This window comes from Pantherophis guttatus, chromosome 6, assembly GCF_059756535.1.
Source record: "Pantherophis guttatus breed Tessera chromosome 6, ASM5975653v1, whole genome shotgun sequence".
NCBI lineage: Eukaryota > Metazoa > Chordata > Lepidosauria > Squamata > Colubridae > Pantherophis > Pantherophis guttatus.
The window spans coordinates 82,265,994-82,278,700 of record NC_142068.1 but is presented as its reverse complement, the minus strand read 5'-3'; the positions used below and the strand labels follow the sequence as shown (position 1 = coordinate 82,278,700).

At 40.6% G+C, this 12,707-nt stretch overlaps 1 long non-coding RNA gene across 1 annotated transcript in view; it reads left to right on the top strand.

Annotated features, from left to right (window-relative positions):
* The window catches only part of LOC132709207 (uncharacterized), a 38,738-nt gene extending 26,985 nt beyond the window's left edge, over window positions 1-11,753 (top strand). Inside the window, exon 4 of the long non-coding RNA XR_009620245.2 lies at window positions 11,691-11,753. This is a non-coding gene — a long non-coding RNA (uncharacterized LOC132709207). The remainder of the gene's footprint in view (window positions 1-11,690) is intronic.
* Window positions 11,754-12,707: the final 954 nt, after the last annotated feature.

The window sequence follows — 12,707 nt, the reverse complement described above, 5'->3', positions numbered from 1 at the left end:
ATTCTCTTAATGCTGAAATTGCCAGTAAGAAAAATGAAAAACGGCTACCATCTTGGGAACATAACTGTGTGGAAATGTACTTTTCACAACACACCCCACAATAGCCTAATGCTAATTGCTGCAGCAATTATTTTAACAATGCCACATTGAGCAAGAAATCACAGCTAGAAAGCTGTTAATACCAAGACAGTTTCCTAGATATGTGTTATTTTCTGTACTCACATTAATGTGGAACTAAATGGATAGGTGCGTATGTCTGTGAACTTCCTATCTGAGAGGATTAAACTAAAGAAAAGGCACCTGTGTTCCAAATGAGCTTTAGAGTTAGAAGCAGGATTGTAAATGACTGAAGTAAAGATGCTGGCCATTCTTTTAAAATTCTGGCTCAAATTACTCTGTTTCCTCATACATCTGGCTCCTTTGATATTTCAGGATACCTGTTGGTCTTTTAGAAGTGAAATAAAGGAGAGAAAAAAATCCATGCTTTTGTGTTTGCTATGAAGTATGTGATGCTGTTAGGATTTATTAATGTTAAGGAAATCAGATTAATCAGTTTATCAGGTACCTAAAGTAATAGCAATATCCCATCTAGTCAAAATAGGATTGATAACTCTGGAGAGGGCTTTACTAAACTAGATTTTTTAAAACCAATCTTACAAGTTAGAAAAGTGTGCATATGTGTGTGCAATTTAATGTACTTCTATTGTCCCTCCTGAACCACAGGTTTCAATGAATACCATACTCAAATTGTATCTGCCTGTGTGATCCTGGTAGAATAAATTGATAGCACATATCCTAGTATCTATTGCATAGAATACTGAGGCATTGCAGTAGCAAATACTGCGCTATAATTTCTAAGTGTTTGTCAATAACTGGATTTCAATTTCTGATTTTTTTCATAAAGCTTCAAATCATTCATATAAAGCAAATGTGAGATTTTATTAACATTTTCTTATTTAATAGTCAAGATTTGCTTTCTTCAAAATCACTGAAATCCTAGCTATGACAAATAATAAGGATGATAATGAGTCACCCTGAAAGATATCTCTCGTAATATTGACAAGCCCATAATTTTCGTTTCCAACTACCAGTTCTGTTTATCTGCTGCTTCATTATTTTTTCTATAAACATTCTAATTTTTTATTGACACCTGTTATTTCCAAATATTTTATGATTCAACTGTATGGTAATGGATCAAATACCTTTTTACAATCAACCCAAATCATATGTAAATTGGTTTTTCAACTTTGGTAATTCCCCAAAACCACTTTTTCAGTCTGTAGTTGATCTTTTGTATGACTGCTTTTTCAATTTATTTCCTTTCTGTTCGACTGGAAGGATGTTATTTTCTTCTAAATAATCTTGGATATTGTCCACTATAATGCCTGTGAATGATTTAAATATTGTAGGCAAGCTTGTTATTGGTTTACAGTTTCATGGTGTTGTTCCTTTGTTTGAGTCTCTTGGAATCAAATCAGAGGTGGTATTCAGCCGGTTCGGACCAGTTCAGGCAAACAAGTAGCTCCGACGATCAGCTGGCCCCGCCCTATCCTGTCCTTTCATTCCTTCTTTCTAGCTCAGCTGATATGTGCAGCACAGCTGATTTCCATGCCTCCACTGTTCTACTTACCGGGGCTGCCTTAGAAGCAGCTGAGCTTCAAATTGCTATATTTTGAACACTGCGCGCAAGCGCATTAGCCACCAAACCAGTTGTTAAACCGGTTGCATCCAATCACTGAATCAAATACATTATGCAATACATTAAGCTGTTTATCTATGTAATTAGTCAAATATTTGAGCCAAAAGCCATGCAATTGCTCATTTCAAGGAGATGTCCAGCTTTTAATCCTTTTCACTTGGTTTTTACAATTTCTACTGTTATTATTAGGTCTTTCATGTGATTTTTTTTTTTACTAAATCATCTTTAAATTATTTTACCCATCTAGCATTGCCCAGCCATAGCTCCTAAGTCCTGTTACCTTCATGGCAACAGATACCCAGGAACCCTAGCATCTGATTCAGCTATATTATTATTACAGTTCATCATATAGTCAGCCAGATGTTCAGACTGCATTTAGCATTTTTATCTTCCTCTGAGTTCTTCCCTGTAATAGGCAGATGTTGTTATTTGATGTATTAAAGGTATCTTCACAAAATGTAAGCTGCTCCGAGTAATTGCATTTTGCAATTGACTAATGGGACATGGTGTCTCAGTGGCTAAGATGCTGAGCTTGTCGATTGAAAGGTCGGCAGTTCAGCGGTTCGAATCTCTAGTGCCACGTAATGGGGTGAGCTCCCATTACTTGTCCCAGCTTCTGCCAACCTAGCAGTTCGAAAGCATGTAAAAAATGCGAGCAGAAAAATAGGGACCACCTTTGGTGGGAAGGTAACAGCGTTCCGTGCACCTTTGGCATTTAGCTATGCTGGCCACATGACCACAGAGATGTCTTTGGACAGCGCTGGCTCTTCGGCTTTGAAACGGAGATGAGCACTGCCCCCTAGAGTCGGGAACGACTAGCACATATGTGGGAGGAGATCTTTACTAATGGTGATTTTGTTAATGCTGATGATGTTCAAGTGATGCTCCGTTTTTTGAGGGATTGCACTCATGATGCCTATTACTATTGGGTACTATCTTTGCTTTCTTTTGCCAGTCATACTATTTCTATTTGCTGGTCTTTGTATTTTGTTATCTTCTCGAGTTCTTTCCCTTCTCTTCTACTATCTCCAGTACTGTCACATCCACTATCCAGACATTTTTTGTCTTTTTTATCAACAATCGTTAAGTTTGGGCTGTTATGTGGCAGGTACCTGTCGGTTTGAATTCTAAAGTCTCAGAGTACTTTAGCTTCTTCATTTTCTATTATTTTCTCCATGTGATGGTCCCATGAGTTCTTGCTTATAAGCCAATGGATATTTGTTGCAGATCTTCCAATGCACCATTGATGCCATTTCTTGTAATCAATCTGTGCAATCTTCTTGCAGCAGCTAAACAGATGGTCCACTGTTTCTTCAGCTTCTTTGCAGAGACGGCACTTGCTATCTATTGCTAACTTCTCAATTCTGGCTTTGTAGGCATATTATTGATCATTGCACAGTCAGCCAGATGTTCAGACTGGTTTTGGCATTTTTGTCTACCTATCGAGTCCTTACCAAGGACCTGCGATAGGCGGATCTGATGTTTGATGGTGTTACAGATATCATCGCAGGATGGAAGCTGTTCCAAGTAAAGCCGCCTTTTGCAATTGACTGATAGCGAATTTGTCAATGCCGATGGTGTTCAAGTGGTGCTCCAGTTGTTTTGGGATTGCACCCAAGGCACCTATTACTATTGGTACTATCCTTGCTTGCCTTTGCCACAGTCGTTCTATTTCTATTTGTAGGTCTTTGTATTTTGTTATCTTCTACAATTCTTTCTCTTCTATTCTGCTGTCTCCAGGAACTGCCACATCCACTATCCAGATTTTTTTTTTTTTTTTTTTGGTCTTCCTTATCAACAATTGTTAATTCTGGGGTGTTCTGTGTCAGCTGCCTGTCTGTTTGAATTCTAAAGTCCCAGAGCAATTTAACTTCTTCATTTTCTATGACTTTCTCTATTTTCTGGTCCCACTGTTGTGACCCAGGCCCAAGTAAGTAGTAGGAAAAATCAATCAGTGAAAAAACAAACAAACTTTATTTGAACAGCTGAGAATTACTTCATTCCCAGCGTCGTTCAACTAAATTAAAGCAAATTGCTCCCAACACAAATTCCTCAGTCCTATTGCAAACCTTGTCCAATTAGGCAAACTGCCAAAGGCCTTTCTTGGCAAACGTTCAGAAGTCACAGATACAAAAATAAATACAAGACGTAGACTAAGAAGAAGACAAAGCTACCAATGTTGTTTTCCGACAAAGCCCAAACGCCATTGCTGGTCTGTTTTAAGCCTTATAGGAGGGGCCAATCATCTCTTTGCTCTACTCCTGAGTTGTCCTCTTTGCTTGAGCTGCTCTTGCCTTCTGGCAGCTCTTCTCATGCATGCATTAGGAACAGGCTCCTCCTGTTCCTCTGCCTCACTCCTATCAGTCTCTGGAGGCTCTGGAGTCCGCACCTCACTCCCTGATAGCCCTGGCCCCATCTCTGCCTCTGACGCAGAGCCCTCATCCAGGCCTTCCCCAGCCTCCAGGACTGGCCCATGTTCTTCCTCAGCCTCATCGCTGTCCGACTCCGCTGCCAGCTCCGCAGGCTGCTGGCGGACCCCAACACCCATCAGTTCTTGCTTGCAGGCAAATGATATTTCTAGCAGATCTTCCAGTGCACCATTGCTGCTACTTTGTCACGCCGCTGCTTGTAGTTGGTCTGTGCGATCTTCTTGCAGCAGCTTACCAGGTGGTCCACTGTTTCCTCAGCTTCTTTGCATAAGTGGCACTTACTGTCTGTTGCTGTCTTCTCAATTCTGGCTTTGTATACATTTGTCCTTAAGGCTTGGTGTTGTGCAGCCGGAATTAGTCCCTCAGTCTCTTTGTTTAACTTTCCTGCTCTTAGCCATTGCCAAATCTTGTTATTATCTGCTTTCCCTGGTATTTTTTTTTTAATGTACTGGCCATGTAGTGCTTTGTCTTCCCATGCCTCCATCCTATTCTTCATTTGGTCTTTCTTGGAGGCTAGTTTGGTCTTTCCAGTAGTCATTAAGCCTTCCTAATATACTAATGTCAGTGCATCTTCATCATCATCATCATCGTTGTTTTCAATTCGATTCACAGTCTGCAATTGGTAAAACTTAACAGTTCAAGTTCTAACAAAGGACCTAAGAGCTGTTAAGGTAATGTTTGAGTTTATAGGCAGTTCTGAGGAGGTGGTTTCTTGCAAGGTCAGGATATTCAGGTCAAAATGACTTTTTTGAGTGCAGAGCACGGTGCATTGTCATTAGTTTTCTTGTCTTTCGATCCAAGTTATCAAGTTGTAGCTGAGTGCAATCAATTATTCCAGCTGAGTATCATATTAAAGGCACTATTCTGGTGTTAAGATGGCCTTTAAGATGTTTCCTCCACTCAGCTTTGATCTCAAGGTTTTCTGGACTCACTTTATGCATTTTGTTGAAGTAGCTTCCTTGACTTGGTTGTGCAACTTGTACACTTCTGGTGTTACTGCTTTTATCAATTCTTCATTGTCAAGTTCGAATCCATCACCTTCAACTATTTTTCCTGCCTTAAGAGCCTTGGTGGCGCAGCAGACTAAACTGCTGTTAAAGTAGCACATAGCTGCCAGCTGCCTGCAATTACTGCGAGTTCAATTCTCACCAGGCTCAAGGTTGACTCAGCCTTCCATTCTGCCGAGGTAGGTAAAATGAGGACCTGGTTTGTGGGGGCAATAAGCCGACTTTGTATAAAATAGAACACCACTTAGGGGGAGCCAAAAAGCCCTACTAAGCAGGTATATACAAAAGTATGAAGGCTATTGCTTAAAGTATTGTAAGCCGCCCTGAGTCTCCGGAGAAGGGCAGCATATAAATCGAACTAATAAATAAATAAATAAATAAATAAAAACAACAATTGTTGTACATTTGTTAATGCCAGATTACATTTCAGTGTCTCTGCTTTTCATCAGTGAGCTCAATTCAGCTTTTGTTTTTCCAAAGAATTTTATTGTTATTTACTTTTATTCATTAAACATGAAGCTCAGTCAACTGAACATTTAAAAATGTATCACAAATATTGTTGACTGGCACTGATGGTTGATACGGATTGCTGCCAGCATCCTAGGTAACAACCAAGTACCTTCTTAAAATGTATGATGTTCTGAGTAGTGCAGTATTTTGCAGTTTCACTGGTGTTATCGCAGGAAGCTGTAATTTCTTGATGTATTTTGTAAAATTCTTGGACATGGTGCCAAGTGCCCCGATGACAATGAGTATCACTGTTGTGTAGTTTTGATGGCCAGGTCACAATATTTTGTGATTTTTTTCCCACTTCTTTTTCTTTGACTCTGGTGTCTCCTGGTACAGTGATATCAATAAATTGTACGTTTCAGTTTTTGATGACTGTGATATCTGGCATGTAGTGTTCTAAATGATGATCCATCTGTTGTTATTATATTTATTTATTTATTTATTTATTTATTTATTTATTTATTTATTTATTTATTTATTTAGACTTGTTAAAGCCACCTACTCCCAAAGACTCTTGATGATTACAACATACAATTAAAAACACAACCAGATATCATAACAGTCTGGACAAAAATAGCAATAACAACAACGTAACATTAACTCACGTCTAGGAATAGAAGCTTCCAGAACCCTAAGAAAATGGGTGCCATCTGAGAGCACTAAATGAGTGGTACTTATGACAGGTCCTCAATGTTCTGGCTATGTAGTGTCCCCACAGTTACCTGATCACAATCTGGGCACTTAGCAACCAGCTAATAATTATTATGTCTCAGTGTCCAATAATCACATGATCATCATTTGTGACTTTCACTGCCAACTTCTGACAAGCAAAGTCAATGGGGAAGCTGGCAGGAGGTTGCAAATAGTGATGGTGTGAAATTGTGCTTAATGACAGCACAGATTCATTCGATGATGGCAACTGGAAGTGCCAGAACTGTCATAGCTAAGCAGTATGATTACCTGATGTTGAACTTTATGAGCAAAGAAATGAGGAGATTCTGATCCCAATTGCTGCCATTAACATCTACAGGACTACCTGTAGATGTTAAAGAGGAGGGGTGAGAGCACTGAATCCTGAAGCAACCATGTAGGAAGGGGTGCCTTGTTTGATCTTTCTTCCCCTTGTCAAGCATGAAAAGACCATCCACAGAGAAAGGAGAACCACTGGAACATAGTGCCTCCACTCCCAATTGCTACAGCTGGTCCAGAAGGATATCATGGTCAACAGTATTGAAACCCTCCAAGAGATCAAGTAGATCCCTGTCCATCAACAAGTACTACTAAGGCCATGTTAGTATTAGGATCCATCTTGAAACCAGGCTGAAAAGGTCTGGACAACGTTAATACTTCAGTACGTTCTGAAGCTGTCACTCAACAGTCTTCAACAAAAATGGAGGCTTCCATTTTGGCAGGTTTCACCATTACATATGGAAAACATTTAAAGATGTATTATATCCTCAAATACCTGAAATATATTTCTACGCTGTACAAGTGTCACTGTCAAGTTTCGAGGTCGTCTCGAATAAAATGCATTTCAAACAAAATCTTTGAAGAAAAAACTTCTATTTATTGAGCACAACATCCTAACCTGACTCCAAACGAAGCCAACACTGACTTCCAGCCCCCAAACCCTCCCTTTCCGTTACCCACTCCCCTGCACTCATTGGCCATCTTCCAAGTCATTCTACCCCTAATCTACTCAAGCTCAAAGGAATTCCCCCCTCCCATCTCATCTCCTCGGAAACATTATCTCCAGAGAAAATAAGTAGGTGAAAAGTCAGCCGTCCCTTTCCAGACGCCTTCGCTTCTCCTTCTTATGTCAGCACTAGAGTAAATGCAAGTTGAAGTGCTGACAGTCACATTCTATAGCCCAGTGGTGAAATCCAATTTTTTTTACTACCAGTTCATGGCAGGGGAAGGATACTGCAAAATCTCCATTCCCACCCCACTCCAGAGGAAGGATACTGCAAAATCCCCATTCCCACCCCACTCCAGGGGAAGGATACTGCAAAATCCCCATTCCCACCCCACTCTAGGGGAAGGATACTGCAAAATCTCCATTCCCACCCCGCTTTGGAGCCAGCCAGAGGTGGTATTTGCCAGTTCTCCAAACTACTCACAATTTCCACTACCAGTTCTCAGAACTGCTCAAAATTTCCGCTACTGGTTCTCCAGAACCTGTCAGAACATGCTGGATTTCACCCCTGCTGTAACCCCAACAATAGTTTTTAACTGTCGCATAATAGCATTAAAGTTAGTTTGACATTTGAGAATTCTCCCTTCAGATTATTAGGATACATCAAGTTAATTTTTTAAAATTGCCACTATTTATTCATAAAACAGTATAAGTATCAAAAACCTGGACTTTTAGGGACTTGAAGCCCTGCTTCTGTTTTTTCCTTTAAGAAAAATCTGATTTCAGAAAAAAAATATGATTGGGTGCTCTTTATGGTAATACTGGATACTGCTAGAATATAATGACTTCCTTACTATTCAGTGCAAATGTGATGTAGGCAATCAGTGTGCATTTCCTCTCCACGTTCCCTGCAAAGTCTTCTCACATTCCTAAAAGCATCCATGAGCAGAGCAGTAAAGTCTTCCAAAAAGTCATTTATAGGAGTTTGTTCTGGCTTGAGCAATTGGCCATTTCCTCCTAAACTTTGATACACATAGCTGACACTCTACTTAGTTGTAAGATGAAATCCCTGCATTTTGATGGGCTTTATTGATTGATGGAATTGATACTGTCTACTCCAGCAAAGCAAAGTACCAGAAAAAGCATTCTGATCAATCAAAAGGAACCAATCAGCAATATAGTTCACCCTTGGTATTTTTTTTATAAATAGCTGCCTATTTGGAGAAAATATATAGGAAGGGAGGGAGGGAGAGAGGAAGAGGGGAAGGAAGGAAGGAAGGAAGGAAGGAAGGAAGGAAGGAAGGAAGGAAGGAAGGAAGGAAGGAAGGAAGTCCTGCATATTGCATAAGATGTTTTGATTTGTTTGTTTCATTGGTGATGTAAACTGGGTTGTTAACCTTGCTCTGGAAAGCTTCATACACTTCAGGGTTTCCTAGAGTTTAATTTCAGAAATGCTAGCATGTAGTCTGTCTTATTTGGCTCAACCCTAATAGATTAAACTCGAAGAACTTAGTTAAAAAAGCCCTGGATGTAGGTATTTTTTCCATGTTTAACTTCAAAGGAGGTGCCAATTTCTATTCATTGACCTAATTCTATATCATCTGTGCCAGAAGTGGGCTGCTGCCGGTTCAGACCAGTTCGAGCGAACTGGTAGTTCCAACCACCGTCTGGGTCCGCCCACCTGCCCTGGCATTATCTCATCCTATATATTTCACATTCTGGCTCACTCACTCGGCCCACACAGCCCAGCTGATTTCTGCGCCTCGCCTGCTGTATTCACCACGGCTGCCCAAGAAGGTGCACTGGAAGCTGCGCACAGAAAATCACCGTATGTTTGAAGCTGCGCGCAAGCTCACATTTTCAGTTCTGCACTAGGTGAACTGGTTGTTAAATTATGTGAAGCCCACCTCTGATCTGTGCCATATCTGGCAAATACCAGTATGTTTCCGATATGGAAACCAATACTGGCACATCAGAAATTCTGCTTGTGTGCTACTGATCAAGATGTCACAAGGTGCAACAGGTGTGTGCTATTCTCAGAGCAATTTAAAATTAGCGCACAGGTGGTAGCTTCAAGTCAATCAAAAGCCTTCAATATTCTTCCCATCTGCAGTTTGTCTTCCATTTTTTCCCCCAGTTTCCTTGTAATTCTCAGACAAAAGATTCTTGCTCTCATCTTCTAACATCCAATCTGCTTTTCTAGGATTATTTGCTCATCTATATTCAAAATGAGAGTGAGACATCTAAAACAGTCACCAGTTATAGTCACTAAGGGCACCGGAGGTGGGGTCAAAAAACATGCAGCTAAGTCAATATAATGTCTGTGCCCATATAATTAAGGTCCTGCTCTTTTGGTACATGTGGTGCATGCATAAGGAAAAATACACAGTCTATACCAGATTATTCAATCATAAGCACTAAATTAAAAATGTAAAAATGAACAGAGGAAAACAATCAGTTCAGATTCAACAATCTTTGCCTCAATGTTAAAGATATATTTATGTATATACATGACGGGGAATATACCTCCCACCAAAAAATCAATATCAATCAGAATATAGCTGGAAGGGGCCTTGGAGTTCTAGTCCAATTCCCTGCTCAAGCAGGAGACCCTATACCCAAGATGGCGAACTTATGGCATGCGTGCCACAGCTGGCACTCAGCCCTCTCCGCGGGCATATGAGCCATTGTCCAGCGCAGCTCCATTGTGCATGCGCATGCGTGCCTCCCACCGGCCAGCTGATTTTCAGGATGCGTGGGGGGCGGGGCGCATGTAGGAGACATGCACGCATGCACAGGGGGGTCGCGTGCACATGTGTGGGGGCGGGGGTCAGGCGTGCATGCGTGGGGGTGAAGGGGGGCACGTGGGGGTGTGGTGTGCCCCCCACAACCCTTTTCTGGGCCCAGGAGGCTGCAGGGAGGCATGCTAGGCCCAAAACGGGGTGTGGGGGAGTCACATGTGCATGCATGGGGGAACAGAGGGAGTGTGTGGGGGGTCACGTGCCCATGTGCAGGGGGGGCACATTGCATTATGGTTGCCGGCACGCATGCGCACTTTCGACACACAATGAGAAAAAGATTAGTCATCACTGCCCTGTACCATTTCAGATAGGTATAGTACAGTGGTGGGTTCCTCCCGGTTCGGTCCGGTTCGGCCGAGCCGGTAGCGGTGACGATATGACATCACCGAACCGGTTCTCCCCCCCGCCCTCCCCCCCACCCCCCCACGTTATTCTTACCTTTTATTTGGTCCCACCCCCAATCTATTGCTGCCTCCTGAGTCCCAGCTGATGACTAGAGGGAAAAAAACTGTTTAAACTCTTGCTGCGGGGCTTCAAAGGGCCGTCCTACAGCTGATCAGTGTTAAAAGCAAACAAATGAGTCAGGTCGTAAGTGCGAGGACTGGTCGTAAGTGTGGGGACCTTCCAGAAATGACTCTGACCAGCTAGCCACACCCACCTAGTCACATGACCCCCCAAGCCACACCCACAAAATAAGCCACGCCCACAGAACCGGTAGTAAAAAAAATTAGAACCCACCCCTGGTATAGTACCTACAACTTCTGAAGGCAAGTTGTTCCATTGCTAAATTGTCATCACTGTTAGGAAGTTTCTCCTTAATTCCAGGTTGCTTCTTTCCTTGATTGGTTTCCATCTATTGTTTCTTGTCCTAACCTCTGGTGCTTTGGAAAATAAGTCGACCCCCTCTTCTTTGTGGTGGCCTCTCAAATAGTGGAATACTGCTATCATGTCACCCCTACTCCTTCTTTTCTCTAGACTGGTGACACCCAATTCCTGCAACAATTCTTCGTATATTTTTGTCCCCAGGCCCTTAATCATCTTAGATAATTGCACAGATCAGAAGACTTAATAAAGACACAATCTTTTCAGATACAGGTCATTTAGTACAGTTAAAAATCACCTAATCAGTTTTCAGATTAAGAATATTTTTCAAAGAATTGCACAAACAAACCAGAATACTTTTTAGATTTGACCAAATTTGAAAAATGCAGAAGAAACAAAATTCAAAATATTTGTTGAAACTTATTTAATGCTGTTATTGAATTACAACTCAGAAGCCAAATAAATTAAAGGTTGTATTATTAAAATAAACAGATTTTAAACAGGTCAATTGATGTTCAACAGCGAGAATATAGATCAGGAGTGTCAAACTGGCAGCCCACAGACCGGATATGTCACGCACAGGCCATGCCCACCCCAGCTCCGCGAAGGGGAAAAACGTCACGATACGTCACGTGACGGCAATGTGACACCAAGAGTTTGACACCCATGATATAGATGAAAGGCAAAAATTAAATATTCTGGGAATATTAACACTTAAACTATTCATTTTTAAAAAACTGTTGTAAATGCAATAAGGTCAGATCATTCTTATGTATTTTGTTGTAGAGCCCAACAATTCTGGAAGATGATTTATTACAGAATGAAACAAATATTAAAGATCAAATTCTTTTTTTCCTGTCAGCTGTTTTTATTTCAAACATTACTGAACTTTATATCCCTACAAAGTATACTGAGGTAGCTTTATATAACAGCTGCAAGAACAGTTTATATCTTTTATTGACAAATCAGACAATTTGCTCCTCAGAAGAATGATAAACTAAGCTGGGAGAGTATTTATCAGTGACAAAAATAATTTCAGGTTTGAAAAACAAGCCTGATGCAAACTTTAATTCAACTTGCAAACCTTTCGTGGGTTATAACTCTACTTATCGACTAGTACTGCATCTAAAGTTTGAGCTTTTCTTAACACAAAGCTTTGCCACATCAACTTTTTCTTTACCAATTTCTTGAAATAGGAATTTCAAAACCTCATACACAAAATACACTGCTCAAAAAAAATAAAGGGAACACAAGCAGAAGACATCCGAGATCTGAATGAATGAAATAGCCTTATTAAATACTTTGTTCTTTACATACAGTAGTTTATATGCTGCTCAAACAACTAAAGGGAACACAAAACTACTGTATGTAACGAACAAAGTATTTAATAAGGCTATTTCATTCATTCAGATCTCGGATGTCTTCTGCTTGTGTTCCCTTTATTTTTTTGAGCAGTGTATATTGTACTAATCCACTGTTATTTTGAAAATTCTTTTTATTTTTATATAGCCTGTCATTTTCTTATGATTTTATGTTTTCTTATTCTTTTTTCAGTATTTTTGGTTATGGTTTTAACTACTAAAAGAAATAACTGTTTAACAATAGGTTACCTTTTGATGGTGATGTGATGGCTTGCTTTTTAAACCCCCTTCGCAGAGCCTGACAAGGTGGCTCAGTGGCTAAGACACTGAGCTTGTTGATCAGAAAGTTCAGCGGTTCGAATCCCTGGTATAGGTCTCCTACTTGAGCAGGGGGTTGGACTAGATGACCTCCAAGGTCCCTTCCAACTCTGTTACTGTTAAC